Below are 23,969 nucleotides of genomic sequence, written 5' to 3'. Positions count from 1 at the left end.
TATTAAAGAAGAGTTGTATATGATGCAACCAGAAGGTTTTGTCAATCCTAAAGGTACTAACAAAATATGCAAGCTCCAGCGATCCATCTATGGACTGGTGCAAGCATCTCGGAGTTGGAATATACGCTTTGATAAGTTGATCAAAGCATATAGTTTTATACAGACTTGCGGTGAAGCCTGTATTTACAAGAAAGTGAGTGGGAGCACTACAACATTTCTGATAAGTATATGTGAAAGACATATTGTTGATCGGAGATAATGTAGAATTATTCTGCAAAGCATAAAGGAATGTTTGAAAGGAGTTTTTCAAAGAAAGACCTCGGTGAAGCTGCTTACATATTGAGCATCAAGATCTATAGAGATAGATCAAGATGCTTGATAAGTTTTTCAATGAGTACATACCTTGACAAGATTTTGAAGTAGTTCAAAATGGAACAGTCAAAGAAGGAGTTCTTGCCTGTGTTACAAAGGTGTGAACTTGAGTAAGACTCAAAACCCGACCACGGCAGAAGATAGAGAGAGAATGGAAGTCATTACCTATGCCTCAGCCATAGGTTCTATAAAGTATGCCATGCTGTGTACCAGACCTATTGTATACCCTGCCCTGAGTTTGGCAAGGGAGTACAATAGTGATCTAGGAGTAGATCACTCGACATTGGTCAAAATTATCCTTAGTGGAATAAGGATATGTTTCTCGATTATGGAGGTGACAAAAGGTTCGTCGTAAAGGGTTACGTCGATGCAAGTTTTGACACTGATCCAGATGACTCTAAGTCTCAATCTGGATACATATTGAAAGTGGGAGCAATTAGCTAGAGTAGCTCCATGCATAGCATTGTTGACATAGAAATTTGCAAAATACTTACGGATCTGAATGTGGCAGACCCGTTGACTAAACTTCTCTCAAGGGCAAAACATGATCACACCTCCGTACTCTTTGGGTGTTAATCACATAGCGATGTGAACTAGATTATTGACTCTAGTAAACCCTTTGGGTGTTGGTCACATGTTGATGTGAACTATGGGTTTTAATCACATGGTGATGTGAACTATTGATGTTAAATCACATGGCAATGTGAACTAGATTATTGACTCTAGTGCAAGTGGGAGACTGAAGGAAATATGCCCTAGAGGCAATAATGAAGTTATTATTTATTTCCTTATATCATGATAAATGTTTATTATTCATGCTAGAATTGTATTAACCGGAAACATAATACATGTGTGAATACATAGACAAACAGAGTGTCACTAGTATGCCTCTACTTGACTAGCTCGTTGATCAAAGATGGTTATGTTTCCTAACCATAGACATGAGTTGTCATTTTATTAACGGGATCACATCATTAGGAGAATGATGTGATTGACTTGACTCATTCCGTTAGCATAGCACTTGATCGTTTAGTTTGTTGCTATTGCTTTCTTCATGACTTATAGATGTTCCTATGACTATGAGATTATGCAACTCCCGTTTACCGGAGGAACACTTTGTGTGCTAACAAACGTCACAACATATCTGGGTGATTATAAAGGTGCTCTACAGGTGTCTCCGAAGGTACTTGTTGGGTTGGCGTATTTCAAGATTAGGATTTTTCACTCCGATTGTCGGAGAGGTATCTCTGGGCCCACTTGGTAATGCACATCACTATAAGCCTTGCAAGCATTGCAACTAATGAGTTAGTTGCAGGATGATGTATTACGGAACGAGTAAAGAGACTTGCCGGTAACGAGATTGAACTAGGTATTGAGATACCGACGATCGAATCTCGGGCAAGTAACATACCGATGACAAAGGGAACAACGTATGTTGTTATGCGGTTTGACCGATAAAGATCTTCGTAGAATATGTGGGAGCCAATATGAGCATCCAGGTTCCGCTATTGGTTATTGACCGGAGACGTGTCTCGGTCATGTCTACATTGTTCTCGAACCCGTAGGGTCCGCACGCTTAAGGTTTCGATGACAGTTATATTATGAGTTTATGAGTTTTGATGTACCGAAGGAGTTCGGAGTCCCAGATGAGATCGGGGACATGACGAGGAGTCTCGAAATGGTCGGGACGTAAAGATCGATATATTGGACGACTATATTCGGACATCGGAAAGGTTCTGAGTGATTCGGGTATTTTCGGGAGTACCGAGGAGTTACGAGAATTTGTATTGGGCCTTAATGGGCCATACGGGAAAGGAGAGAAAGGCCTCAAAGGGTGGCCGCACCCCTCCCCATGGGCTGGTCTGAGTTGGACTAGGGAGGGGGGCGCCCCCTTCCTTCCTTCTCCTTTTCCCTTCCCTTTCCTTCTCTCCTACTCCTACTACTTGGAAGGGATCCTAGTTCTACTAGGAAAGGGGGAATCCTACTCCCGGTGGGAGTAGGACTCCCCTAGGGCGCGCCATAGAGAGGGCCGGCCCCTCCCCTCCTCCACTCCTTTATATACGTGGCCAGGGGGCACCCCATAGATAGAACAATTGATCCTTGAGATCTATTAGCCGTGTGCGGTGCCCTCCTCCACCATAATCCTCGATAATATTGTAGCGGTGCTTAGGCGAAGCCCTGCGACGGTAGAACATCAAGATCATCACCACGCCGTCGTGCTGATGGAACTCTTCCCCGACATTCTGCTGGATCGGAGTCCGGAGATCGTCATCGAGCTGAAGGTGTGCTAGAACTCGGAGGTGCCGTAGTTTCGGTGCTTGATCGGTCGGGCCGTGAGGACGTACGACTACATCAACCGCGTTGTGCTAACGCTTCCGCTTCCGGTCTACGAGGGTACATAGATAACACTCTCCCCTGTCTTTGCTATGCATCACCATGATCTTGCGTGTGCGTAGGAATTTTTTTGAAATTACTACGTTCCCCAACACTATTCAGGAGGTGGAAGAATCAGCTGAAAACGTTTGTCGACAAAGAAGAGACACCAGAATTCATCGGCAGATATGAGAAGATCAGAGATCACTGGCCCGCATTTGTGGCCTACAAGACATCGGAAAAGAGGAAGAAGATGTCGGCGACAAACAAGAAAAATGCTGCAAAGAAGAAGCTTCACCATCGCACGGGGTCAGGTGGCTACCTCAAAGCCCGACCTAAGTGGGCCAAGGCTGAGAATGATCTGCTTGATAAAGGGATCGAACTAGAGACAATGAACTGGCCAGACCGTTGCCGTACTTGGTTCTTCGGGGCTGGCAGAACCTTGGACCCTGTATCAAGGAAATGTGTTTGGGCGGACGAGCAAATGAACATACCAGTCAAGAAGCTAAAGCACTATATCGATGCAGCACAGGAAGGGACGTTCGTTCCAGACAGAGAGAACGACGAGCTCACAATGGCCCTCGGGAATCCTGAGCACCCTGGACGGACACGAGGCATGCCAGGCTCTGTTCCGTGGAAGGCTGGTTTTCCAGACGCAGGCGGTTACAAATGCCAGGAGAGGAGGAAAAAAGTGGAGCATGCCCAAATTCAGACGCTGCACAAAAGGGTTCAACCGCTAGAGGAACGAGAAGTAGCTCGCAGCAAGCGACCTGCCGAAACTACCCCAGAAGCTACCCCGCCATCTCAGCGGAGAAGTAGTGTGGCTTCCACCGAGCTGCTTCAGCCGGAGCATGTATTGACGGCTCCTGCTAGCTACCCCATGGATGCTATCACGGAGTCTCAACATTGCCACCTTATGACGCAATGGCAGAACGTCAAAGTCAAGGCAGTTGTCGGCTCTGTTCGACCTACTGAACCCGGCGCAACTTTTCAATGTGGTCCGATTCCAGAAGGATATGCCAGGGTGACGGTGGACGAAATAACGGAGGGATTTGAGGACCTCCAGCTTGACTACCCTACCGGTGAAGGGGAGACTCGGCTGGGTTCTTGTCTATTGACTCCATGCCTATGGCGGAAGGAGCTCATCAAGCTTCTGAACTGGACGCCTCCGCCTCCTCCTCCTCCTCCGGCGAGTCAGGGCACTCCGCCTCCTCCTCCACCTCCTCCTCCGGCGAGTGATCAGGGCACTCAGCCTCCTTCTCCGGCGCGTGGCGGCACTCCGCCTCCTTCTCCACCTGCGCCGGCGCGCCCGAGCAGCCAGCCTCCTCCTTCTCCGCCTCGTCAGCAAGGGTGGAAGAGACCCGCCGCCGCTCCGGCTGCTCCGGTGCGTCGTAGTCCTTCTCCTCCGCCTCGTAAGCAAGGAAAGAAGACAGCCGCAGCTGCTCTGTCTGCTCTGCCGGCGTCTAGCAGTACAGCCAGAGGCGGGAGGCAATACAGATTCGGTTCTTCTCTGAAGACTCTAGAGAAGTTACCATACGAGAGGACCCCGGAGGAGAACGCGAAGATCGCGTGAGCCGAAGTGAAAAACTTCTTTGAAGGGGTGAAAGCAAAGAAACATCCACCTCCGGAGGAGAAGGTAGATCCGGTGAAAGCGAAGCGCACTCTGGCTGCCCTGAAAAAACCAGCAAAGTCTCCTCCGAAAGACAACTATGATCGCATTATTGCAAAGAAATTTGTCGAAGCGGAGCTTTCGGGAAGTACTGTCAGTGATCAAAGGATAAAAGAACGGCGAGCTGGGAAAAAAAATTACCCAGCTCAGCGAACAAGCGAACCAATCGTGCCCCCCACTCAAGGTGTCTAGTGACATCGTCGCTAATGATCCGAGGATGGTGCCCGGTTATAGCAATCTTGGAGATTACCTGCCCGACGATGTACATTATGATTTCTTGGAGGTGGAGGAACACAAATACGAGTACGGGAAGCCTCTCGTCAAAGATGAAAGATTTCTAACAACGGTGTTGCGAAGATTCCATGATTGGTACATGAAAACCCGCAGAGTCTCGGGGGAGGAATACTTTGACGCAGAGAGTTAGAGAGGAGTATGACCTCGTTGGAATTGAACTGTTGAATGTTACATTTGAGGAGTTCTTCCAGTTTTTCAATAAAAAGGCCCTCGATAAAGCAACGATCACTTGCTACTGTCTGTAAGTAGTACTACTTCTGTCATTAAGTCTCTTTATATAGGTCAGCTCTTTCATTGCATGTATTTATAATTATCCTCACTATATTATGCAGATTGAAGATCGCCGAATTGAAGAAAAGACAAATCGGTGATATTGGGTTCATTAACACAAATCTCATAGATGCAGCTGAGGTTAAATATCATGCCAAAGATACCGAGGCCAACTTGCTACGATCGTTGGTAATAAATGAAAACAAAGATATAATACTCTTTCCTTACAACTTCAAGTGAGTGTTACTGTCTTGTGCATATTCGGTTTCCCTTATTAGTCTAGGTTATAGTAATGTAATTGATGAGTTATGCATGCGTGCGCAGCTTCCACAATATTCTCCTAGAGATTAAGCTTGAGTAGGGACTAGTAACCGTCTTAGACTCGAGACGAAAAGATCCCCGGACTATGCGGACATGACTCAAATGCTTGAGAAGTAAATTAAATCGATCATTATCCACCTTATCAGCAACTTTGTTCATTTCCTGATATCAAGTAATTCTTTTCTTTGTCTGGCAGGATTTGGAGAAAATTCACCAAAAAAGCTCCCGGACTGCCGAAGAAGCTACAATTTAGACACCCGAAAGTAAGTACTATGGTAACATTTTCCGCGCATCTCCTAGTGATTCAAGCGCTAGTTTTATCAATACCATTTGGCATGCTTGCTTATCAGTTTGATTGACCTCTATTTCTTGTAAAGTGGTTATGGCAGGAACAAGGGAATAATTTCTATGGATACTACGTTTGCGAGTCCATCCGCCACACGACCTGTGAACGGGGGTACTCCGACCAACAATATGAAGTGCGTAAGCAATAATATTCACAATTTTATTTTATTACCATCATTTGTGTTGAGTTTCATTTAATCATATATATATATATATATATATATATGTATGTTTGTATATGTATTGACCCCCTTGTTCAAATTAGATGTTTCGGATGCGGGATGAACTCCTAGCACCAGATCGATGCGAGAAATTCAAGAGGAATTGGCGGCATTCTTCCTTGACCACGTGATCGCTGAAGACGGAGAATACTATGTGACCATGTGTTCATATATAATTAGGAGATTATATTGTAAGAGATAATTATTGTATATATGTGCCGGTAGTGTCGGATAGATATACGAGAACTTGTTGTTCGACCAATCTCTTGGAGAAGGAGAGGTGGTCGATATCACTTCTCTCTGTATGCATATGTTCATGACGATCTTCTGTTTCCTTCATTTGCTTACTAGCTAGCGTGTCTAGTCCTCTCTATATATACGTATATATAGCGTCGACCAAGCACGGACATAAGAGAGGACACTTCTCTCTATTAATTAGCTAGCTAACACAATATATGAAACACCTAAATTAAACCCCCAAAACCCCCAACCCCCCCTCCCCCCTTTAAAAAAAACAAAAACCCGAGCCCCTGAAATGCTGGCGCGTGGATGCCTATTGGTCCCGATTGGTGCCACCAACCGGGACCAAAGGCCCTCCTGCCTGGGCTCGGCGCACCGGCCACGTGGAGGCCCATCTGTCCCGGTTCGTGTAAGAACCGGGACTAAAGGGTTAGAGCATTAGTAACGACCCCTTTAGTCCCGGTTCACAAACCGAGACAAAAGGCCCTTATCAACCGGGACGAATGGGGGTTTTTCTACTAGTGAATCAAAACCGTCCACCTTATCCCATCCTGTAAATCCTCTGTAGATGCATTACTCCTACTTAAGAGGTAGCCTATGAGTTTTTTCTTTTTTGAAAAGAAGGTTAAATCCATTGCCTCTGTATTATCATGATGTGCACAACCTTTTTATTAATTATTAAACAGAGTACATAACAAAGGTAACAACGCCCAAGCCATTACAAGAAAGGAACTAACGATGACTAAGTCAATTTATTCCACAGCAACGCTTTCAAGAAGAGACAAATGTCATCGCGCCATCATCGGCACATCCAGTTAGGAATGACGTGGACAAAGCTTTTTCATTGTGGTTGCCGAGATCAGTCAATAAAGATCGATATAGCAACACATAGAAAACGCCTTCAATAAAATAATGATGCAATTTTGTCATTGGTGAGCACAACCAATAACTCAGGCGCGTCACCGCTTTCATGGCCATACATGCGCAAATAATGTGTAAACTACCACTTTCCACTTCATGGCCATACATGCGCAAATAATGTGTAAACTACTAAACTGTACCTACTGGCTATGGCGACAACACCAGCATTGCAAATGAAGCGAAGCTTTGCGTTGATAAGAAATATGAGTAACTCCTGTGTGCGTAGCCTCAAATTGTTTCCCATGAATCATGTGAATGTTGGTGGCTAAATTTTTTTGTACTCATATAATTTGCGTTGCTCTGTGTAGCACAAAGCACGACTGGATTAGGGCCTTGGAACCATTGTTTGAAATACGATTCAAAAATCCCTGCATGTGATAAAGTTAACAGTACAAGCTACATACCAAGTAAACCTAAAATTTCCCTTATGTTATGAGTTAAAGATACTAGAATTTTGTAGAACTGCTTCCTTCTCACCCGCGGGGAGAGATTGGCCCCTGTCTGCCATGTTCTCACGGCGATGCCTATTCATCTTAAGCTGCCTAAAGTTTGGAGGCCTTGGGATTCGAGACTTGCAGAGCACCGGTATAGCGCTACATGTCCGTTGGCTATGGATGCAAGCCACAGATCTATTGCGCCCTTGGAGTCACCTTCACCTTTCGGGCGACACGGAGGTCAAACAGATCTTTCGAGCCTCGATATCGTGGACACTTGGAGATGGTGCCAAGTGCCGTTTCTGAACGGACCCTTGGCTCGATGACTCCTCCATCAGGAGATCGTTCCCGCGCTTGTCGTTCTCGTGCCTTGACGCCGGTGCAACTGCAGATTGGCTTGGAAGGTCATCCTGTGCCAAGCCTGGATTCCGAACATCCAAGGTGCCCTCGGCAAGCTTGCCACCGACTAACCGACGAGTATGTTGACATATGGCGGCGGCTCCTAGATCACTGCAGCCACATCCGTACCCGTACTCTACGTAGTGGAGGATACACATAGAATTATTCAGCTCCAAACTGTAATGGCAGCTTGGGACTATGAAGGAGCCATAACTACCCCTGTCAACACGGGTGTTATTTTTTTTAGAATGTCAACACGGCTATGTGCAATGTGTGGCTTGGATCGCGAAAATGAAATTGTGAGTTATGGGATTCGAATCGTAAAGCTACAATTTCAGTAGCAAAGGCAGTTACCAAGTGGACTAACGTCATGTTTGTACCTAATTGGCTTGGAATGTTTTTTCAATTTCGATGAACTTTTTTGATAATCAATGAACTTTTCTTCAAATTTGATAAACTAATTTTCATTTACGATGAACTTTTGTCAAATTTGATTTTTTTTTCAAATTCAAAGAGCATTTTCATTTTTAATGAACTTTTGCAATTTTGTTGTTTTTTTTTCAATTTCTATGAACTATTTTCAAATTCGATGAACTTTTTTTCAAATTTGATTAACCACTACATTTGATGTATTTTTACCCAATTTCTGAACTTATCGAATTTCATGAACTTTTTTTCAAATTCATGATGTTTTCTCAAATTTGAGAACTTTTTTCAATTTGTATGAACCTTTAATTTTGTTTTTCAAAATTCATCGTTTTAGAAAAAAATTCTTGAATTCCTTTTAAATTTTTTTGGTCATTTTCTTGTAATTTATATTATGTATATATTAGTATATGTTAATGTTGTACTAGAAGAAGGCTCAAATAGTGCTCGGTCTAGTGGTTACTGTGCCTGCATGTTGTTGTTGACGAGAGGAGTTTGAGTCCTGGTTCTCCCATTGACGATACAAATTTTTCTCTGTTTTTTTTTTCTTCATGTTGTTTCTTTAGCAGGTAGCCAGGTACCGGGTCGGCCCACTACACACCCCCTGCGAGCACCAGCACCTCCGATCGACGCTTAAAACACCGAATAGGAGCTCCCGTTGCATGTCCTGCTCCCCCGCAATGGTACGTGGACCATATGGGATGGACCTCGGCTGCTTTCTCTATATCTTTCACTCTGCTTACATGACCTACTAGCACAAAGTAACCATCTCTAAAAAACAGAACCAAGGAACCTATGAAATAGGTGGCATAGAACCATATGGCATATCAATAGTATACGATGAACTTCTGATCATAGTTATAAGGGGTTAAGGTGTGCCTTTCATGAAGACTACATGCTTACCAGCAAGTAGTTGGGGCCTGGGAGCTCCTATGTACATAAACGCTATAGTACCCATGGTCCTTGATACCATGGATGCATAATCAATATTCAACTAACATGCTACAATTGTGTGAATAATGGTCTCTATCCCCTCTCCTCTCCTCTATACATATACCACCCTAGGTATCTTCACCGAAATAGATATCTAGTCAGGTTGTTCATTCATATAGGCAAGAAGCACACATGGATGAAGGGGAAGATGAGACTAGAACGGAGAGATCTGATGCAATGGCATGCACATGGGAATTAGAGACATCGGAACATTAAAATATCAGAACTTTAGCCCATTGGGGAAGTTGATCACTACTAAGAGCAGATGGATAGAAGTGGAACACATTCAGTGTTCCTTGTATCCTTATTATGCAAGGTTTTGAAGCCCGATTGTTAGGCATTACCTTCGCTACCATCACATGACGCACAACTGCAATATTTGAAGAGGTGATGTAGCATCGACGAGTCAATCGTCCAGGTGTTAGTGCAGTGGCACGCTGGCGTGGCAACATGCTGATAGAAAGGTGGCGAGGGGTTGTCAAGCAACAGTTCAAAAGGTCTCAGGGCCGCCATGAAAGCTTCGACTCTCTGCTCATCCTGGAGTCCCAGAATGGGACCAACTTGGCATTGTAACTAATTAAGCAAAAATGCTAGACATACAGTGGTGGAGTTACAGAGTTACCAGACTAATCCATCTCCCCTCACTAATCTCTCGCCCCTCATGAATTTAACGTGGGCCCACTTCGTTCTAATTACCAATCAAAACCGTCCACCTCATCCCACCCTGTAAATCCTTTCGTAGATGTAGCATTACTCCTACTTAAGAAGTAGCGTATGAGCTTTTTTTCTTTCTCGGAAAGAAGGTTAAATCCATTGCCTGTCTATTATCATGATGCGCACAACCTTTTTATTAATTATTAAACAGAGTACATAACAAAGGCAGAAACGCCCAAGCCATTACAAGAAAGGAAATAACAATGACTAAGTCAATTTATTCCACAGCAACGCTTTCGAGAAGAGATAAATGTCATCGTGCCATCATCGGCACATCCAGTTAGGAATGACGTGGACAAAGCTTTTTCATTGTGGTTGCCGAGATCAGTCAATAAAGACCGATATAACAACACATAGAAAACGCCTTCAATAAAATAATGATGCAATTTTGTCATTGGTGAGCACAACCAATAACTCAGGCGCGTCACCGCTTTCATGGCCATACATGCGCAAATAATGTGTAAACTACCAGTTTCCACTTCATGGCCATACATGCGCAGATAATGTGTAAACTACTAAACTGTACCTACTGGCTATGGCGACAACACCAGCATTGCAAATGAAGCGAAGCTTTGCGTTGATAAGAAATATGAGTAACGCCTGTGTGCGTAGCCTCAAACTGTTTCCCATGAATCATGTGAATGTTGGTGGCTAAATTTTTTTGTACTTGTATAATTTGCGTTGCTCTGTGTAGCACAAAGCACGACTGGATTAGGGCCTTGGAACCATTGTTTGAAATACGATTCAAAAATCCCTGCATGTGATAAAGTTAATAGTACAAGCTACATACCAAGTAAACCTAAAATTTACCTTATGTTATGAGTTAAAGATACTGGAATTTTGTAGAACTGCTTCCTTCTCACCCGCGGGGAGAGATTGGCCCTTGTCTGCCATGTTCTCACGGCGATGCCTGTTCATCTTAAGCTGCCTAAAGTTTGGAGGCCTTGGAATTCGAGACTTCCAGAGCACCGGTGTAGCGCTACATGTCCGTTGGCTATGGATGCAAGCCACAGATCTATTGCGCCCTTGGAGTCACCTTCACCTTTCGGGCGACACGGAGGTCAAACAGATCTTTCGAGCCGCGACATCGTGGACACTTGGAGATGGTGCGAAGTGTCGTTTCTGAACGGGCCCTTGGCTCGATGACTCCTCCATCAGGAGATCGTTCCCGCGCTTGTCGTTCTCGTGCCTTGACGCCGGTGCAACTGCAGATTGGCTTGGAAGGTCATCCTGTGCCAAGCCTGGATTCCGAACATTCAAGGCGCCCTCGGCAAGCTTGCCACCGACGGACCGACGAGTATGTTGACATATGGCGGCGGCTCCTAGATCACTGCAGCCACATCCGTACTCTACGTACTGGAGGATACACATAGAATTATTCAGCTCCAAACTGCAATGGCAGCTTGGCACTATGAAGGAGCCATAACTACCCCTGTCAACACGGGTGTTATTTTTTTTAGAATGTCAACACGGCTGTGTGCAATGTGTGGCTTGGATCGCGAAAATGAAATTGTGAGTTATGGGATTCGAATCGTAAAGCTACAATTTCAGTAGCAAAGGTAGTTACCAAGTGGACTAACGTCATGTTTGTACCTAATTGGCTTGGAATGTTTTTTCAATTTCGATGAACTTTTTTGATAATCAATGAACTTTTTTTCAAATTTGATAAACTAATTTTCATTTACGATGAACTTTTGTCAAATTTGATTTTTTTTTTCAAATTCAAAGGCATTTTCATTTTTACTGAACTTTTGCAATTGTTGTTGTTTTATTTCAATTTCTATGAAGTATTTTCAAATTCGATGAACTTTTTTTCAAATTCGATTAACCATTACATTTGATGTATTTTTACCCAATTTCTGAACTTATGGAATTTCATGAACTTTTTTTCAAATTCATGATGTTTTCTCAAATTTGAGAACTTTTTTCAATTTGTGTGAACATTTCATTTTATTTTTCAAAATTCATCATTTTAGAAAAAAATTCTTGAATTCCTTTTAAATTTTTTTGGTCATTTTCATGTAATTTATATTATGTATATATTAGTATATGTTAATGTTGTACTAGAAGAAGGCTCAAATAGTGCTCGGTCTAGTGGTTACTGTGCCTGCATGTTGTTGTTGACGAGAGGAGTTTGAGTCCTGGTTCTCCCATTGACGATACAAATTTTTCTTTGTTTTTTTTCTTCATGTTGCTTTCTTTAGCAGGTAGCCAGGTACCGGGTCGGCCCACTACACACCCCCTGCGAGCACCAGCACCTCCGATCGACGCTTAAAACACCGAATAGGAGCTCCCGTTGCATGTCCTGCTCCCCCGCAATGGTACGTGGACCATATGGGATGGACCTCGGCTGCTTTCTCTATATCTTTCACTCTGCTTACATGACCTACTAGCACAAAGTAACCATCTCTAAAAAACAGAACCAAGGAACCTATGAAATAGGTGGCATAGAACCATATGGCGTATCAATAGTATACGATGAACTTCTGATCATAGTTATACGGGGTTAAGGTGTGCCTTTCATGAAGACTACATGCTTACCAGCAAGTAGTTGGGGCCTGGGAGCTCCTATGTACATAAACGCTATGGTACCCATGGTCCTTGATACCATGGATGCATAATCAATATTCAACTAACATGCTACAATTGTGTGAATAATGGTCTCTATCCCCTCTCCTCTCCTCTATACATATACCACCCTAGGTATCTTCACCGAAATAGATATCTAGTCAGGTTGTTCATTCATATAGGCAAGAAGCACACATGGATGAAGGGGAAGATGAGACTAGAACGGAGAGATCTGATGCAATGGCATGCACATGGGAATTAGAGACATCGGAACATTAAAATATCAGAACTTTAGCCCATTGGGGATGTTGATCACTACTAAGAGCAGATGGATAGAAGTGGAACACATTCAGTGTTCCTTGTATCCTTATTATGCAAGGTTTTGAAGCCCGATTGTTAGGCATTACCTTCGCTACCATCACATGACGCACAACTGCAATATTTGAAGAGGTGATGTAGCATCGACGAGTCAATCGTCCAGGTGTTAGTGCAGTGGCACGCTGGCGTGGCAACATGCTGATAGAAAGGTGGCGAGGGGTTGTCAAGCAACAGTTTAAAAGGTCTCAGGGCCGCCATGCAAGCTTCGACTCTCTGCTCATCCTGGAGTCCCAGAATGTGACCAACTTGGCATCGTAACTAATTAAGCAAAAATGCTAGACATACAGTGGTGGAGTTACCGAGTTACCAGACTAATCCATCTCCCCTCACTAATCTCTCGCCCCCTCATGAATTTAACATGGGCCCACTTCGTTCTAATTACCAATCAAAACCGTCCACCTCATCCCACCCTGTAAATCCTTTCGTAGATGTAGCATTACTTCTACTTAAGAGGTAGCCTATGAGCTTTTTTTCTTTCTCGAAAAGAAGGTTAAATCCATTGCCTCTCTATTGTCATGATGCGCACAACCTTTTTATTAATTATTAAACAGAGTACTTAACAAAGGCAACAACGCCCAAGCCATTACAAGAAAGGAAATAACAATGACTAAGTCAATTTATTCCACAGCAACGCTTTCAAGAAGAGATAAATGTCATCGCGCCATCATCGGCACATCCAGTTAGGAATGACGTGGACAAAGCTTTTTCATTGAGGTTGCCGAGATCAGTCAATAAAGACCGATATAACAACACATAGAAAACGCCTTCAATAAAATAATGATGCAATTTTGTCATTGGTGAGCACAACCAATAACTCAGGCGCGTCACCGCTTTCATGGCCATACATGCGCAAATAATGTGTAAACTACCAGTTTCCACTTCATGGCCATACATGCGCAAATAATGTGTAAACTACTAAACTGTACCTACTGGCTATAGCGACAACACCAACATTGCAAATGAAGCGAAGCTTTGCGTTGATAAGAAATATGAGTAACTCATGTGTGCGTAGCCTCAAGCTGTTTCCCATGAATCATGTGAATGTTGGTGGCTAATTTTTTTTGTACTCGTATAATTTGCGTTGCTCTGTGTAGCACAAAGCATGACTGGAGTAGGGCCTTGGAACCATTGTTTGAAATACGATTCAAAAATCCCTGCATGTGATAAAGTTAACAGTACAAGCTACATACCAAGTAAACCTAAAATTTCCCTTATGTTATGAGTTAAAGATACTGGAATTTGGTAGAACTGCTTCCTTCTCAACCGTGGGGAGAGATTGGCCCTTGTCTGCCATGTTCTCACGGTGATGCCTGTTCATCTTAAGCTGCCTAAAGTTTGGAGGCCTTGGGATTCGAGACTTGCAGAGCACCGGTATAGCGCTACATGTCCGTTGGCTATGGATGCAAGCCACAGATCTATTGCGCCCTTGGAGTCACCTTCACCTTTCGGGCGACACGGAGGTCAAACAGATCTTTCGAGCCTCGACATCGTGGACACTTGGAGATGGTCCCAAGTGCCGTTTCTGAACGGACCCTTGGCTCGATGACTCCTCCATCAGGAGATCGTTCCCGCGCTTGTCGTTCTCGTGCCTTGACGCCGGTGCAACTGCAGATTGGCTTGGAAGGTCATCCTGTGCCAAGCCTGGATTCCGAACATCCAAGGCGCCCTCGGCAAGCTTGCCACCGACCGACCGACGAGTATGTTGACATATGGCGGCGGCTCCTAGATCACTGCAGCCACATCCGTACTCTACGTAGTGGAGGATACACATAGAATTATTCAGCTCCAAACTGTAATGGCAGCTTGGCACTATGAAGGAGCCATAACTACCCCTGTCAACACGGGTGTTATTTTTTTTAGAATGTCAACACGGCTGTGTGCAATGTGTGGTCTGGATCGCGAAAATGAAATTGTGAGTTATGGGATTCGAGTCGTAAAGCTACAATTTCAGTAGCAAAGGCAGTTACCAAGTGGACTGACGTCATGTTTGTACCTAATTGGCTTGGAATGTTTTTTCAATTTCGATAAACTTTTTTGATAATCAATGAACTTTTTTTCAAATTTGATAAACTAATTTTCATTTACGATGAACTTTTGTCAAATTTGATTTTTTTTCAAATTCAAAGAGCATTTTCATTTTTACTGAACTTTTGCGATTTTGTTGTTTTTTTTCAATTTCAAATTCGATGAACTTTTTTTCAAATTCGACTAACCATTACATTCGATGTATTTTTACCCAATGTCTGAACTTATGGAATTTCATGATCTTTTTTTCAAATTCATGATGTTTTCTCAAATTTGAGAACTTTTTTCAATTTGTATGAACCTTTCATTTTGTTTTTCAAAATTCATCATTTTAGAAAAAAATCTTGAATTCCTTTTAAATTTTTTTGGTCATTTTCTTGTAATTTATATTATGTATATATTAGTATATGTTAATGTTGTACTAGAAGAAGGCTCAAATAGTGCTCGGTCTAGTGGTTACTGTGCCTGCATGTTGTTGTTGACGAGAGGAGTTTGAGTCCTGGTTCTCCCATTGACGATACAAATTTTTCTTTGTTTTTTTTCTTCATGTTGCTTTCTTTAGCAGGTAGCCAGGTACCGGGTCGGCCCACTACACACCCCCTGCGAGCACCAGCACCTCCGATCGACGCTTAAAACACCAAATAGGAGCTCCCGTTGCATGTCCTGCTCCCCCGCAATGGTACGTGGACCATATGGGATGGACCTCGGCTGCTTTCTCTATATCTTTCACTCTGCTTACATGACCTACTAGCACAAAGTAACCATCTCTAAAAAACAGAACCAAGGAACCTATGAAATAGGTGGCATAGAACCATATGGCGTATCAATAGTATACGATGAACTTCTGATCATAGTTATACGGGGTTAAGGTGTGCCTTTCATGAAGACTACATGCTTACCAGCAAGTAGTTGGGACCTGGGAGCTCCTATGTACATAAACGCTATGGTACCCATGGTCCTTGATACCATGGATGCATAATCAATATTCAACTAACATGCTACAATTGTGTGAATAATGGTCTCTATCCCCTCTCCTCTCCCCTATACATATACCACCCTAGGTATCTTCACCGAAATAGATATCTAGTCAGGTTGCTCATTCATATAGGCAAGAAGCACACATGGATGAAGGGGAAGATGAGACTAGAACGGAGAGATCTGATGCAATGGCATGCACATGGGAATTAGAGACATCGGAACATTAAAATATCAGAACTTTAGCCCATTGGGGATGTTGATCACTACTAAGAGCAGATGGATAGAAGTGGAACACATTCAGTGTTCCTTGTATCCTTATTATGCAAGGTTTTGCATCCCGATTGTTAGGCATTACCTTCGCTACCATCACATGATGCACAACTGCAATATTTGAAGAGGTGATGTAGCATCGACGAGTCAATCGTCCAGGTGTTAGTGCAGTGGCACGCTGGCGTGGCAACATGCTGATAGAAAGGTGGCGAGGGGTTGTCAAGCAACAGTTCAAAAGGTCTCAGGGCCGCCATGCAAGCTTCGACTCTCTGCTCATCCTGGAGTCCCAGAATGTGACCAACTTGGCATCGTAACTAATTAAGCAAAAATGCTAGACATACAGTGGTGGAGTTACCGAGTTACCAGACTAATCCATCTCCCCTCACTAATCTCTCGCCCCCTCATGAATTTAACATGGGCCCACTTCGTTCTAATTACCAATCAAAACCGTCCACCTCATCCCACCCTGTAAATCCTTTCGTAGATGTAGCATTACTTCTACTTAAGAGGTAGCCTATGAGCTTTTTTTCTTTCTCGAAAAGAAGGTTAAATCCATTGCCTCTCTATTGTCATGATGCGCACAACCTTTTTATTAATTATTAAACAGAGTACTTAACAAAGGCAACAACGCCCAAGCCATTACAAGAAAGGAAATAACAATGACTAAGTCAATTTATTCCACAGCAACGCTTTCAAGAAGAGATAAATGTCATCGCGCCATCATCGGCACATCCAGTTAGGAATGACGTGGACAAAGCTTTTTCATTGAGGTTGCCGAGATCAGTCAATAAAGACCGATATAACAACACATAGAAAACGCCTTCAATAAAATAATGATGCAATTTTGTCATTGGTGAGCACAACCAATAACTCAGGCGCGTCACCGCTTTCATGGCCATACATGCGCAAATAATGTGTAAACTACCAGTTTCCACTTCATGGCCATACATGCGCAAATAATGTGTAAACTACTAAACTGTACCTACTGGCTATAGCGACAACACCAACATTGCAAATGAAGCGAAGCTTTGCGTTGATAAGAAATATGAGTAACTCATGTGTGCGTAGCCTCAAGCTGTTTCCCATGAATCATGTGAATGTTGGTGGCTAATTTTTTTTGTACTCGTATAATTTGCGTTGCTCTGTGTAGCACAAAGCATGACTGGAGTAGGGCCTTGGAACCATTGTTTGAAATACGATTCAAAAATCCCTGCATGTGATAAAGTTAACAGTACAAGCTACATACCAAGTAAACCTAAAATTTCCCTTATGTTATGAGTTAAAGATACTGGAATTTGGTAGAACTGCTTCCTTCTCAACCGTGGGGAGAGATTGGCCCTTGTCTGCCATGTTCTCACGGTGATGCCTGTTCATCTTAAGCTGCCTAAAGTTTGGAGGCCTTGGGATTCGAGACTTGCAGAGCACCGGTATAGCGCTACATGTCCGTTGGCTATGGATGCAAGCCACAGATCTATTGCGCCCTTGGAGTCACCTTCACCTTTCGGGCGACACGGAGGTCAAACAGATCTTTCGAGCCTCGACATCGTGGACACTTGGAGATGGTCCCAAGTGCCGTTTCTGAACGGACCCTTGGCTCGATGACTCCTCCATCAGGAGATCGTTCCCGCGCTTGTCGTTCTCGTGCCTTGACGCCGGTGCAACTGCAGATTGGCTTGGAAGGTCATCCTGTGCCAAGCCTGGATTCCGAACATCCAAGGCGCCCTCGGCAAGCTTGCCACCGACCGACCGACGAGTATGTTGACATATGGCGGCGGCTCCTAGATCACTGCAGCCACATCCGTACTCTACGTAGTGGAGGATACACATAGAATTATTCAGCTCCAAACTGTAATGGCAGCTTGGCACTATGAAGGAGCCATAACTACCCCTGTCAACACGGGTGTTATTTTTTTTAGAATGTCAACACGGCTGTGTGCAATGTGTGGTCTGGATCGCGAAAATGAAATTGTGAGTTATGGGATTCGAGTCGTAAAGCTACAATTTCAGTAGCAAAGGCAGTTACCAAGTGGACTGACGTCATGTTTGTACCTAATTGGCTTGGAATGTTTTTTCAATTTCGATAAACTTTTTTGATAATCAATGAACTTTTTTTCAAATTTGATAAACTAATTTTCATTTACGATGAACTTTTGTCAAATTTGATTTTTTTTCAAATTCAAAGAGCATTTTCATTTTTACTGAACTTTTGCGATTTTGTTGTTTTTTTTTCAATTTCCATGAACTATTTTCAAATTCGATGAACTTTTTTTCAAATTCGATTAACCATTACATTCGATGTATTTTTACCCAATACCTGAACTTATGGAATTTCATGATCTTTTTTTTCAAATTCATGATGTTTTCTCAAATTTGAGAACTTTTTTCAATTTGTATGAACCTTTCATTTTGTTTTTCAAAATTCATCGTTTTAGAAAAAAATCTTGAATTCCTTTTAAATTTTTTTGGTCATTTTCTTGTAATTTATATTATGTATATATTAGTATATGTTAATGTTGTACTAGAAGAAGGCTCAAATAGTGCTCGGTCTAGTGGTTACTGTGCCTGCATGTTGTTGTTGACGAGAGGAGTTTGAGTCCTGGTTCTCCCATTGACGATACAAATTTTTCTTTGTTTTTTTTCTTCATGTTGCTTTCTTTAGCAGGTAGCCAGGTACCGGGTCGGCCCACTACACACCCCCTGCGAGCACCAGCACCTCCGATCGACGCTTAAAACACCAAATAGGAGCTCCCGTTGCATGTCCTGCTCCCCCGCAATGGTACGTGGACCATATGGGATGGACCTCGGCTGCTTTCTCTATATCTTTCACTCTGCTTACATGACCTACTAGCACAAAGTAACCATCTCTAAAAAACAGAACCAAGGAACCTATGAAATAGGTGGCATAGAACCATATGGCGTATCAATAGTATACGATGAACTTCTGATCATAGTTATACGGGGTTAAGGTGTGCCTTTCATGAAGACTACATGCTTACCAGCAAGTAGTTGGGGCCTGGGAGCTCCTATGTACATAAACGCTATGGTACCCATGGTCCTTGATACCATGGATGCATAATCAATATTCAACTAACATGCTACAATTGTGTGAATAATGGTCTCTATCCCCTCTCCTCTCCCCAATACATATACCACCCTAGGTATCTTCACCGAAATAGATATCTAGTCAGGTTGCTCATTCATATAGGCAAGAAGCACACATGGATGAAGGGGAAGATGAGACTAGAACGGAGAGATCTGATGCAATGGCATGCACATGGGAATTAGAGACATCGGAACATTAAAATATCAGAACTTTAGCCCATTGGGGATGTTGATCACTACTAAGAGCAGATGGATAGAAGTGGAACACATTCAGTGTTCCTTGTATCCTTATTATGCAAGGTTTTGCATCCCGATTGTTAGGCATTACCTTCGCTACCATCACATGACGCACAACTGCAATATTTGAAGAGGTGATGTAGCATCGACGAGTCAATCGTCCAGGTGTTAGTGCAGTGGCACGCTGGCGTGGCAACATGCTGATAGAAAGGTGGCGAGGGGTTGTCAAGCAACAGTTCAAAAGGTCTCAGGGCCGCCATGCAAGCTTCGACTCTCTGCTCATCCTGGAGTCCCAGAATGGGACCAACTTGGCATTGTAACTAATTAAGCAAAAATGCTAGACATACAGTGGTGGAGTTACCGAGTTACCAGACTAATCCATCTCCCCTCACTAATCTCTCGCCCCCTCATGAATTTAACATGGGCCCACTTCGTTCTAATTACCAATCAAAACCGTCCACCTCATCCCACCCTGTAAATCCTTTCGTAGATGTAGCATTACTCCTACTTAAGAGGTAGCCTATGAGCTTTTTTTTCTTTCTCGAAAAGAAGGTTAAATCCATTGCCTCTCTATTATCATGATGCGCACAACCTTTTTATTAATTATTAAACAGAGTACATTACAAAGGCAACAATGCCCACCCATTACAAGAAAGGAAATAACAATGACTAAGTTAATTTATTTCACAACAACGTTTTCAAGAAGAGATAAATGTCATCGCGCCATCATCGTCACATCCAGTCAGGAATGACGTGGACAAAGCTTTTTCATTGTGGTTGCCGAGATCGGTCAATAAAGACCGATACAACAACATATAGAAAACGCCTTCAATAAAATAATGATGCAATTTTGTCATTGGTGAGCACAACCAATAAACGAGGACAGAGTTTTCACCCGGAAATGAAGTGGTGTCCCAATGAGCATCTTGGGAACGACTCATTCGATAGTTGCATCGGCCAGTACTCCAAGCCACGCCAAAAAAAGGACTAGCAGATTTTGAGGTGATTTTCCATCTCATACCATCACCATTACAATTAGGTGCGGAACTGGCCGCTGCCATTCCACATGTAGAGTCACTATGTAACATCCACCATACTCCCGAAGTCGCTGCCCCAGTGCTACGTGCCTGATGCTGGCACCTCACGCGATCGCCATGGTTGTGCCAGCAAAAATTCTGACGCGCGCCGCTGCCCTAGTGTTAGGTGCCTGATGCTGGCGCCTCACGCGGCCCCCATCGTCGAATGCTGATGTGCTCCTAGATGCGCTGCCACGCTGATTGTCTCTTTGTTGAGGTCATCGAGAGTCGCCGCCACCGCCAAATCCAACAGTCGCATGATCTGACCATCGTCGTCAATGCAACTATGATGAGCCAATGCCGTCTCCACCGCTGCTTGCATGCTTCGACGCCTCTCCGCTCGTCTATGTCATCCGGAGCACCGCCTCCGGGATGTCCAATGTTCTCGGGTGACTGTCACGTGCTTCCCAGTTGGCACCGCAGCATCTCACGCTGCCCAACACGCCGTTCATTGCTGTCACAAATCATCAACCGGGAGCAGCTTCGCGGTGCCACCATCCTGTCCGGGGCCATGGTCCATGGCAAAAAGGACACATTGCATGGCCACGATGCAGCCGCCGCAGCATGCCACACTGAGCCCTTGCCTCCACGCACCGGCCACCTGCCAGATAGAGAAGGGTTGAGCGACGCGGCCGCGCCATCGAGCTCCACGGCCTCTCCTGTTGGTTATTGGAAGTAATCTTGATATTAATGCTAGGATAGATCATGTTTAATTTATTGCATGGCATTGTTGCCGTAGACTTGCATTAGTAGTGAGCTAATTACTAGTGTTTGCATCCTTGCGACATGGCAGCGGCCGGATCGGCAGAGAGCATAACACAATAACACAGAGATAGAGGGTGTAGTGCAGCGAGTTGATCTATAGCACAGAGACATAGCGAGTGAACGTTGTAGGATGGGCAAGCCAGGAGATGAGTGCATGGATGCATTACTTGAGTACTTGTCAAAATAGTAACTGGCCGGTGGATGCAGCTAATAGTGCGTGAGGATATATATTGGTGGACGAGAGACTAGCTCTAGTTGTGGTGAGTTAGTTAAGAGGCTTAGACGTGAAGTTGAGTTAGTCCTTGAGAATGGGTGCATGTGCATGTGAGCACCGGCTGGGTTAGTGGTCAAGTTAGTTAGTGATGAGTTAAAATCGGATCAAGCAGGTGTGGCTTGGCCGTGCGTGTGTGTGTGTGTGTGCGTGCATATTTCCCTTTAAAAGCACTTGTAATCAGTTGAGTTAGGAGTGGAGGAGAAACAGAGAAAAGGCAAAGGTGTGCGTATCTTCTTCAACCTCCAGACTTGTGTGTGTTATTCTTTCATATTGTGTGTGTGTGTGCTTTCCTTCTTCCCTGGGGCAAAGCCAACATTGGTAGTCCATGATAGCCACCGAGCTTGTTGGAGCGATTATGGAGCGGTGGCAGAGCGAGGACGCCATGCTGGGCGCCCACGTGGTTGGGATCGAGGCAACACCCTCAGCTGCCGCGGTGGAGCTGCAGTCTCACTAGGCTGGCGCTGGTGGGGAGTGGAGGGCTCTGCCCTAGGACGAAGGGGCGATCCCCTTTTTTTTGGATCCAGGGATCAAGCATAAGCTGCTTGTCCATCCATCAGATACCTACTAGAACGTTTAAAAAAAAAGGAGGATGACCCCTGGACTCTGCATCTGGGCGATGCATACGGCCACTTTATCAATTATTCTCACAAGACCTTATAAAGTCAAACAATAGCAAAACTAAAACCACCGTCTAAGCAACAACTGTTACTACATCTATCCAATTGATGAAGGGGCATAGATAGTCCGGGCTTAATACCAAACAGACATCACAGCCAAACCTAAACATCTAAGGCCTGAGGTCCCAACCAGGACGCATGTCTGGTATGGGGCACCTACCAGTCTGGCCTATCGGGTATGAGGCCGCCGCAGCCACCTGCCACCAATCCATCTTCAGAGCTGTCATGTTGCATGTACCCTGGCAGGTCTCTCTGCCATGGACGCCACCACGATGCCCGACAGCGTTCTCCTCCTGCGCGAGTCCATCCTCCCACAGCGAACTCCGAATCTGCACTACGCCACGTCGTCAAGATCCATCGCCATCAGTGTGTAGGATGAATCACCGCTCCACCAAAGAATCCGTCCTCTGGTCCCTCGATCACGTGTGTAGCTCCAAGAATGACGCCCCCAAGGGAGGAACGACACCAGAGCGCCGCCGTCATCCGATCATCCGATCTAGGGTTTCCCCCGGAGGTAGCAGAAAGTGGACTTGAGCTTCTCCACGGCGATGCCTTCAAGAAGGGAACGACGCAGATAGCGCCGCCACCGCCGGCCTTAGTAGACGCCGAAGGCAAGTTTTCACCCAGATCAGTTCGAAGGGATCCAACTCTCGTGCACGGGCCGCCGTCATCACCAGCACCACCAGGCAGAACCATGGAGCACCGGCAGATCAGCGAGCGGCCGGCACCACCGCATCCAGATCGCCAGACATGCCGGACCGCCGCCATTTCCCACGCCGCCCGGGTCAGAGACGGAGCCGCCGACCGCGCACAGGTTCCACCGCCGTCTGCACACGCCGGCGCGCTGCAGAGAGCCCAACGCCCGCCACCGCTTGCCGAGGGCCGCCGCCGCGCGCCCCGAGCGGACTCCCATGCAAACCAGGGGAAACCGCAAGTGTGAGCCCTGCTGTCGCCCCCAAGCCCGCTGTCGGTGTCAAAACCGGCGGATCTCGGGTAGGGGGTCCCGAACTGTGCGTCTAGGCCGGATGGTAACAAGAGACGAGGGACACAATGTTTTACCCAGGTTCGGGCCCTCTTGATGGAGGTAAAACCATACGTCCTGCTTGATTAATATTGATGATATGGGTAGTACAAGAGTAGATCTACCACGAGATCAAGGAGGCTAAACCCTAAAAGGTAGCCTATGGTATGATTGTTGTATGATGAAGTTGTCCTACGGACTAAAACCCTCCGGTTTATATAGACACCGGAGAGGGTTAGGGTTACACAAAGTCGGTTACAATGGTAGGAGATCTTGAATATCCGCATCGCCAAGCTTGCCTTCCACGCCAAGGAAAGTCCCATCCGGACACGGGACGGAGTCTTCAATCTTGTATCTTCATAGTCCTGGAGTTCGGCTGAAGGCGGGTAGCCCTTGATCCAGGACTCCCTCAGTAGCCCTTGAACCAGGCTTCAATGACGACGAGTCCAGCGCGCAGATTGTCTTCGGCATTGCAAGGCGGGTTCCTCCTCCAAATTCTTCATTAAAGTTTTGTAAACACCAAGAGTAGTGTCCGGCTCTGCAAAATAAGCTTCCACGTATTGCCATAGAGAAATAATATTAACACCAATCTAATCTGCTGGCGTA

The sequence above is a fragment of the Triticum urartu genome, chromosome 7A (assembly GCF_056163025.1).
Source record: "Triticum urartu cultivar PI428250 chromosome 7A, HENAU_Tu73, whole genome shotgun sequence".
Lineage (NCBI taxonomy): Eukaryota > Viridiplantae > Streptophyta > Magnoliopsida > Poales > Poaceae > Triticum > Triticum urartu.
Note: the sequence above shows the minus strand (reverse complement) of the source record.